The sequence below is a fragment of the Triticum dicoccoides genome, chromosome 3B (assembly GCF_002162155.2).
Source record: "Triticum dicoccoides isolate Atlit2015 ecotype Zavitan chromosome 3B, WEW_v2.0, whole genome shotgun sequence".
Taxonomy (NCBI): Eukaryota; Viridiplantae; Streptophyta; class Magnoliopsida; order Poales; family Poaceae; genus Triticum; species Triticum dicoccoides.
The window spans coordinates 802,723,034-802,731,117 of NC_041385.1; the positions used below are offsets into that span (position 1 = coordinate 802,723,034).

The 8,084-nt window shown below is 42.0% G+C and overlaps 1 pseudogene; it reads right to left on the bottom strand.

The window, feature by feature from the left end:
* Positions 1-7,368: 7,368 nt before the first annotated feature.
* On the bottom strand, positions 7,369-7,517 carry LOC119282848 (annotated as a pseudogene).
* Between the last annotated feature and the right edge of the window lie 567 nt (positions 7,518-8,084).

An 8,084-nucleotide genomic window follows, 5' to 3' on the forward strand; every position in this document is an offset into this window, starting at 1 on the left:
AAGAACTAGTCCGCTCCAGTCTAGCAAAAGAATGTCAACTCCATTCTAAGAAGACTTCCTCCATTGGGATCGTATTCGAGAAAAATATCTTGCGGGAATTCCCTGTTGCATATCACTATATTTTTACATCGACATGTATTTTGTTAATCGGCGTGAATCTAACCTTTATATGATCTAAAATTAGTTGTAGCAAAATGTTAAAGGCGCCAATGTTGATTTTTGTAAGGAAAACTGCCTGGTAGTTTTGCATACTGAGCTGCATGAATGTACTATCTCATATCACACACATTACTAAATTGTGGTGCTTCTCTGGTTGCCCATTCATTCATTGTGTCAATGTTGCTTTCGTACTACCTTACCTGGCTGATGATAGTTGTGCCATATTGTGTTAATTTGGTGTAGGCTACTTGCCCAAATGTTCGTTGTGTCAATGTTGCTTTCCTATTATCTGACTTGGCCAATGATAGCAATGCTAGTGTGTTAATTTTGTGCAGGTTGCTGAAGATAAGAAGACAAACTCTGAAAACAGCAAGGCAACCCCATTGTTTCTTTCCAGTAAATCTAGGCCAGGTAATATGGCAATAACTCATGATTAATCTGTTTGGTTCCCGTCCTAATTTATGTTATGATGCAGTGGTCGAGACACTCTCCACTTTCAATAATACAAGGCTACCAAAATCGCCATCTGAATCTGTTCAGTATCCTCTGTCTCGAATGCAACGGAATAAATGTATGTTTGTGAACCAATTAATGGCTGAAGCAATGATGGAAATGGTGGATGAATCAGAGGTGCAGAGTCATGCGACACAACAACTGATCAATGTCTTCAGAGACAGTGTAGCAAAGCAGAAAGAACTTGCCCACATGCTTATGGGCATCATCTGTGCTGAGGTTGCAGATTGTGACGTTGTAGATGGTTAGGTTCTGCTCATTTATTTGCACTGGCATCAATCTTTGATTGCCCAGTGGATGTAATTTCCTGTAATATATGCTGGATGTGCAATGTTATTCCCTATATGCCGTACCTTTTTGTGATTGATTTTGGTCCTGTGCATAATTGCTCGTCGTAATGGGCTCAAATTATCTAATTTGGCCTAAAGACATGTACGAACTTTAGTGGACCCATTAAGTTAATGGGCCGTTACTAGGCCGAAAGTTAATGGTCGGCCCTCTTACCTCCCGGGTCGTTAACAGGCCAACATCGAAGCGGGTAACAGGTGGCCCCGGTTTATTTCACGGGCCGTTAACAGGCCATTACTAAGTTTGGGCTACATATGGCCCAACTATACTGTAGGCCTTTAGCAGGCCGAAAGAGACAGCGGGCTTGTACTGGACCATGAAGACCATGGACCGCTAAGAGGCCGAAAGTCAGGTCGTATTGTAAATGGCCCAACTGTGTTGTGGGCCTTTAGCGGGCCGAAAGAGAAACTGGGCTGGTATTGGACCATGAAGGGCATGGGCCGTTAAAGGGCCAAAACTAAGGTTCGACTACAAATGGCCCAACTCATTTATGGTCTGTTAACAGGCCGAAAGTCACACAGGGCCGGGAATTGGCCCAACACTTAAATGGGTCGCTAAAAGGCCAAAACTCAGGTCCGACTAAAAATGACCCAACTGATTTATGGGCCGTCAATAGGCTGAAAGTGACACCAGGCCAGAAAATTGGCCCAACACTTAAATGGGCCGCTAAAAGGCCGAAACTCAGGTCCGACAACAAATGGCCCATCAGATTTATGGGCCGTCAACAGGCTGAAAGACACACCGGGCAGGAAACTAGCCCAACATTTAAATGGGTCGCTAAAAGGCCGAAAGATGTACATCCTGAAAATTGGCCCATCCATTAAACGGGCCGTTAACAGGCCGAAATCTCATCGGGCCGATATTGAGCCCAGATATATAGCGGGCTGTTAACGAGCTCAAACTGACGATGGGCTGCAATGGTGTCAAATCTTTAACGGGCCGAATTGGCTCATCTCGTATGGGCCGTGGGCTTAAATGGACCTGACACAAGTAGGCCTTATATGGGCTAGCCTGCTAATTTTTACTGGGCCGGCCTTTTCACAGGAATGGGCCTCTGTTGGGGCGTGCCACGTGTCGACGTACCATAGGCGTCTTCCGTCCAATGAGTGGATGACATCTGTCCCAACGGTGAGCCGACACGTGTTTCCTCCAGCCAATGATGATTTTACACGTGGAAAATCCCCATTGGTCGGGGCTGTTAACGGGTTATCGGATCCAAAACCCGACCCGATATCTTAACGGCGTTTCGTTACGGTGGATGCCACGTGTCGGTCACCCTTGATGAAAGCACTTCTGTGACGCGTGATTTATCGTCATGGAAGTGGACACTTCCGTGATGATAATTTTGGTAATGTCATGAAACACTTCTACGACAGCACAGGTATGACTATCTTGATTCTGTCATAAATTTGTCATGGATGTACATGCATGACAAAAAACGCGACCTACTGTGACAAACACGTATTATCACGGAAGTGTATTTTTTTGTAGTGATCATAAGAGAGGCACCAATGGAAGTGGTGAACCCCTCCATGATGGTGTCTAGATTGGATCTAGTGGTTCTGGACTCTGCGGCGACTGGATGAATATTTCATCGACTCCCCTAGGGTTTCTGGAATATTGGGGTAATTATAGAGCAAAGAGGCAGTCTGGGGACACCCAAGGTGGGCACAACCCACCAGGGCGCGCTTGGGCCTCCTGGCGCGCCCTGGTGGGTTGTCCCCTCCTCAGGACTCCCCCCAGGTGCAACCAGGGCCCAACTTCTTACTTTTGGTCCATAAAAAATCATCATAGAGTTACGTGGCATTTGGACTACGTGTGATATTGATTTCCTGCGATGTAAAAAACATGCAGAAAACAGTAACTGGCACTTGGCACTATGTCAATAGGTTAGTATCAAAAAAGATATAAAATCACTATAAAATGATTATAAAACATCCACGAATGATTATATAACACCATGGAACAATCAAAAATTATAGATACGTTGGAGACGTATCAGCATCCCCAAGCTTAACTCCTGCTCGTCCTCGAGTAGGTAAATGATAAAAACAGAATTTCTGATGTGGAATGCTGCCTAACATGTTCATCATATTTTTTTTTAGCATGGACATATGGATTTTTATATGATTCAAAGCAATAGTCTAGTTTTGACATGAAGACTTTAATACTCAAGCATACCAACAAGCAACCATGTCTTTCATAATATCAACACTAAAGCAAGTTATCCCTAGCCCATCATGCTCAATCATTGATCCATTCATGAAACACACTCGAATATTAGCTACACCCAATGCTCAAATACGATCATAGTGCCCCTTAGTTGGTGCTTTATAAGAGAAGATGGAGACTCAAATTCAAAATAAAAAATTGCATAAGTAAAAAAAAGGCTCTTCGCGGAGGGAAGTAGTGATTTGTAGAGGTGCCAGAGCTCAAAGCTTAAATTGAGAGATAAAATTATTTTTGAGAGGCATCCTTTCCTACCAACGAAAACAACTTGGAGCATCCCAACACTTTGTATGCTAGATACATCATAGGTGGTTCCCAAACAGAAAATAAAGTTTATTCCTTTTTCCACCATAACTTTCACTTTCCATGGCTAGCCGTATCCATGGGTGCATTCCATACCAACACTTTCCAAGAAATTTATTATTTAACAAAATAAAGTAAATTCATTTTTCATTTCGGGACTAGGCATCCCTAATACCTTTGTCGTACTCTCATGCAATGATAAGTGAATAAACACACATCATGAGAATAACACATCTAGCATGGAAAATATTGCGTACCCTTTACCGCCTCGTGAGTAGTAGAGCACACAAAAGAGAAATTTATTTGAACATTAGAGATGGCACATGCAAATTTGCTTAGAACGGCATGGACATACCGCATATAGGCAGGTATAGTGGACTCATATGGCAAAACTGGTTTAAAGGGTTTTGGATGCACAATTAGTGATCATACTTAGTGCAAAATGAAGGCTAGCAAAAAGATTGAGAAGCGACCAACCAAAAAGCGAAAAATCTCGTACCCAAGCATTAAGCATAAGTAACACCGAATAATGCACCATAAGTAGGATATAAATTTCATTGCATAACTATTGACTTTCGTGCTTGCATAGGGAATCACAAACCTTAACATCCATATTGTTATTAAAGCACAATTACTCATCAACATGACTCACATATCATATCGTATCTTAAAACCATTACTAAGAATCAAGTTTATTTTGTCCAATGATCTTCATGAAAGTTTTTATTATATCCTCCTTGGATATCTATCACTTTGGAATTATTTGCATATGTTGCTTTTGGTAAGCTCAAACAAATATAAGTGAAGCATGAGCATATTTTTTTTCTTTCTCTCAAATTAATCTAAGTGAAGCAAGAGAGAATGTGAGAAGGGACACTTCGATCGCTGGGTCTCGATCGCTATTTTTTTCACTGGCTAAAAGTTTGTCCGTCGATCGATGGCTGCTATAGGTGTACGCTGATGCGTGAGAAGCGAAGAGGAGGCATCACGATCAGAAGTAGACGTAGGCGCACCAGGAGACCCAGGACAATAGTCAGTAGCGGCCAGTGCGAGCAGAGAACAACACGCCCATCTATCGCTAATGAAGCCTAGTAATAATGAAGCATACTACTCCATAAAATTTTTGAGGCCCCAAAAACCTGGGCCACCATGTTTGAAATCTAATGAAAATCCATCGTGTTTGTATGAATGTCGTCCTGTTTCATGAATTCGCTGTTTTTTCATGTATTTCGTCCGTTTAGTTCAAAGATTAGTTGAAATATATGCAGGCAGCATTGTAAGGCCACCTCCTGCATCTGTGTCCGTGGACTGGTCCCCCCTCCCGTGGATGGTTGGGGAGGAAATTTCGCGGTCGCCATTGCGGCTGCCCTTACTATATCTGTTTTTTGCGAATAAGTGATTACTATGTGTCACTGCCACATACAATTCCAGGTTTATTTCCTCCTCTGATTCCATGATAAAAAATATATAACTTATAGGAAGAACGTTGTGGATATATATCTCCTACCTATAGATATTTCGTCGCGACAAATTTTCACACAAGCACTTCTAGAATAAACATCATCGGCATAACAAAGCACAATGCTCAAACAGACTTAGGACTGTGAACCATCCTCTTCATCAAAGGATGACTTGGTGTCTTGGTCTCAACCTGGAAGGTGTGGTCTAACTATTAAGACCTACAGTCCTTTCAACCGAAACATTTCATAAGAAGTAATTTTTATGGAAGTTCTTTCGGTCAAAGTTTGAAGCTGATCACCAAAGTTAGTATTAATACCTTTCCTACTCTTCACCTATTGTTTGGACAGACAAATCACAACAACACTATGCCATGATCACAAAACCGACAATGATGTGCCATAGCCATTATTAACTATTGGATAGTCTGTGCCCCTCGCCCCCTTGCGCGCTTCCACGAGCGACACATGGGAACCCTAGCTTTCGGTGCCGCTAGGCTCCCCTTCATTTTGGGTTTGTAGGCCTTACTAATGTGTCTAAGACATCAACAAGGGGAGGGGGGTGCTGAAGCAGACCCCTAAATGTCTTTGAAAAGAAAATCAATGCTCGCTGATCTACATACAATGCAACCACTTCTAGTTGACAAGAAGGAGCACATGTGCTGAAATTGAAGACACACATAGACTCACCAGCCGATAAAAAGGTAAGTAGTGAGGTGCCATCACACTCATAATGGGCAAACTATAAGTGTATGTACGCAGTTGCATAGCCTTCAAATTCGTGTTCATCTAGAGACTATGAACATATGTCATCCATACCTTGAGGCAACAGAGTTTGCAACACATGTATATTTGTTGCCTAGGCTTGGAAGTCATCGGGATTCGCACATCCGCTTTAGTTCCAATTTCACTAGGAACGTGATTTCTTTTAGAATTGCTCAGACTGACGAGTTGGGTGTTGAGGACACCACGAGTATGTCATTGAACACGCAATGTTGATGGGCACACAAGATTCTTCATGATGTGATTTGTCTGTCACAAACACCAGCGAACAAAATATATCATTATTTATAGAATAGACGTGTCATTGTGTCATGACATAGAGTAACCACACTGTTCATATGCACAAAGCACAGATTTACTCAGCAAGTAATGATGCTTGAAAAAAGGTAAACTTTACATGGAGCTCCTAAAGCACCGGGGACACATGACCAAGGTTCGGCTCAAATATTTTCTGTATCACTCGGTGAAAAAATGTTGAAATATGGTGGCCCAGTCAGTGAATTTTTTTAGACTTATGATGCATTAGTAGAGCTAACATCTTCTATTGCGTCACCATCCAACTCACAACAGTTTGCTCTTCATTAAGGCCCTGTTCGGAATCCCACCAGCTCCGCGAAATACCGGGAGTTGCGGAGCCAGAAAACAAGCGCTCCACGTTATCAACTGTAACTCCACCTAAACCGGGAGTGGAGCAGTGGAGCATAGGTACTCCGAACAGGGCGTAAATCTACCAATGCTGGCCACTCTTATTTACGAAACGGTGCCTTTGCTCTGGACTCTGATATTTTTTTGGATGGGTTCTCATGAATCAAACATGCTGAAACTTTGCTGGTACCTGTACATGTCTGTCTACTTCTCTTTTGTAAGACCCCAAATCTCTAAGCCTCTGAACTCACCCCATAGGCCATAAATTTCTGGTGCGAATGGTAGTAATCTACAAACAGGCTGAGATTTTCACTGACTTAGTCACCATGTTCCTTCTTTGTCTAACAAAAATTGCTTCTCATTATGGTCGAAAGCTACTAATCTAGCGGCTTGCTTTTTACCCCTCAATCTCATGCATAGACCAGTCAAAATTTTGATTTTCTTTGGCATAAATATTCAATCTACTTGCTTGTTCGTCTAGGCACAAGCATGAAGACAAATCTTGCAACATATTCTTATTCTTAGGAGATGACATTTTCAAAGACTTTGTACTCCTTTGCTGCCTTCTTTTATCTATTATAAATAATACTCCCTCCATTCCTAAATATAGGGTGTATAGTTTTTGGCACGGAAATTAAAGAACACACATGGGGAAAATTTCACAAGTTTTGGGCGACATTACACATGGCTAATTGACATGAGAAAATAGTGGAGCTTGCGTGATATAAGAAAATGTAAACAAATCCCTCAAAAAATTATCCAAACGAGTGGTGCAGCGCAATACACCTTATATTTCGGATTTTTTCTCAAAAATCTATACACCTTATATCAAGGAACGGAGGGAGTAATAAATATGATCAGAGTTTTAGAGAAAAAAGATTAACACAATATTACTTTTAGTTGGCCAATAAAATTTAATTTCATAATTTGGCAAGGGTCACGCGGACGCGTACCCCCTCATTATAACGTCCACTGTCCCGAAGGAGATGGTAGATCAAGGCACTCACTACGTGCAATGTGAACCATTGATCTAGGCCATAAGCCTTCTTTATCGTTCATGGACCTGGTCCATGTAAGTATGTTTAAAGGTCGCCCTACCCTCTAGCTATATACTCATCTTTACCGAGCCAATCTCGTTATTCTTTCCGTGTGGGACTAAGACAAACGTATTTACTCTGGTGTCCAGGTGTATCTCAAGTTTTCAACCGAACGCTGTCCAGAAGAAAGGCCGAAGGATTCACAGGCCCAGTTACATCTAGCCCATTAACACAAAGCACGACCTCTTGCAGGGCGTCGTACACACCCTGAGATTCCTGGCGTTAGTGAAGAGCTGGTATGGCTAACCGTGGACTTGCTAACCACGGGAGGTTCCGGCTCTTTTTGACATCCGGCCAGTAGCATGACTCGTATACGAGTATGTACATGGCCTATTAATTGATGTGTATGCGTGTTGTACAATTTTGCTTGTGCAATCGAGAAGTGATTACTATGTGTGACTATCACATACACTGTCATGTTCATCTCCTCTTCCAATTCCATGAAAAATATTCCTATATAATTAGGTGGGACATTAGAAAAATACATCACATACCTAGGCCTGACTAAATTTCATCAGGCACGCGTACTTCCAAAAGAAACATGGTCAAC